The sequence below is a fragment of the Limulus polyphemus genome, unplaced genomic scaffold, assembly GCF_000517525.1.
Source record: "Limulus polyphemus unplaced genomic scaffold, Limulus_polyphemus-2.1.2 Scaffold1539, whole genome shotgun sequence".
In the NCBI taxonomy this organism is placed as follows: Eukaryota; Metazoa; Arthropoda; class Merostomata; order Xiphosura; family Limulidae; genus Limulus; species Limulus polyphemus.
The window spans coordinates 34,684-36,276 of record NW_013667149.1 but is presented as its reverse complement, the minus strand read 5'-3'; positions in this window follow the sequence as shown (position 1 = coordinate 36,276).

Genomic DNA, 1,593 nt, shown 5'->3' with positions numbered 1-1,593 from the left:
GTGGCTAGCTGCATATTATATGTGAAAAGTCTCATTCGCTTTCTTGTGGTATTAAAGGTTTCTGGGTATTAAAAGATATATATATATGTGTGTTAGTAAGTGTTCTTTCCTTATTGGTAGACACAAATAACATAAAAAAAAAAACGTTGTTGTAGCAAATGCATCAAACTCAACTTTTTTTACTTTCTTTTAGTGACTAGGATTTTGAATTGCACAAAAGGAAAACATTAAACACCTGGTTGTGTTGATTTTAGGTGTCAAATGCTTAGAAAAATGAGACAATAAAGTGTTTAATTTGAACATATTGTTTTTACACCGTATCACATTTAACGGTACATCACTATAAATATTACGTATGAATGAACAGACCAAACTGTATTAATTCACTGCCTACCATAAAGTTCAGGTGAATCATGTTAATATGAAACCAACATAAGAAACTGAATAAAACGGCAACGTTTACCTTAAAAGTAATAATAAATAATCTGTATATTTGATCTAAAATGCCGTAAATTTTATGGTTTATTCTTTACAGTGAATTTTTGTGGTTAAAACGTAAAAACACTGAAAGATAAAGTTGACTAAACTTTTAGCCAAATGACGTACGTCGGTTAGGTTTGGTGTAGAAAGACTTCCATCATAGAAGGTTCTTTTATTGTAAAGGATTTAAAGCACAGATTAACGTAATTTTAAATTTATATACACCATTTTATTAATTGAATATTCACTTGTATCATTATAATTTTATACTTCAAATCTTCAGTTACTTTCGTTTGAATTTTTAGACAACAAAAATAGCTATGTAACTGTGGGACCAAAGTTAGTTTTATTATTATATATAATTCAGATTGTTTTACCGCAAAACTACACATCAGGTTATCTGTGCTCTTTCTTTCTCTATATACCACGTGAATCGAACCCCGGATTTTAGCGTTGTAAGTCAATAAATTTACCGCTGACTTACCGAGGAGACAATCCAAGGAGAAAAATGCACTGTTATATTGTTTTTATTATCTACATTCATAACAATTATAAGTTTTACCTTTCAAATAGTTAGACGTAACACAGAGTCCTAGAATCTAAAGAAAAATACCAGTTTGGAAACAGATGACTGTAAAACATGAATCATTCTTTTCGTTATAGCAAAACGAAATTTGATTTGTGGAAAACATATTTTCTTTATAAAACTACAATATTACCGTTTACACTATGACGACAGGATATAAGAAAATTAAAGTAGATAAAGACTTGTAAACGGGACTTCAGGTCAGAAATGTTTTAAACAGTTTTCGGGACTTTCTGTCACTTTCACTTCAAGTGAACTTTTCAGTAGTGTGTGTTGATGTTTTTGATATAAAAATTAATAATCGTAACATGCACTAAAAACGATAAGTATAATTTAGAAAAATTATTCTTTTTAAAAGTACTTTGGCCCAGGTGTACCCTAGTAATTCTGGTAAATACTTATATACTCCTACTAAATTACGTTTAGAATTATTGTTGATATACAGGGATATTATAAAATTAGTTGGCCTGCTCTAACGTCCATAATTCAAAATTAATGATCAGAAAGATATAATATTTGGTAAGTAA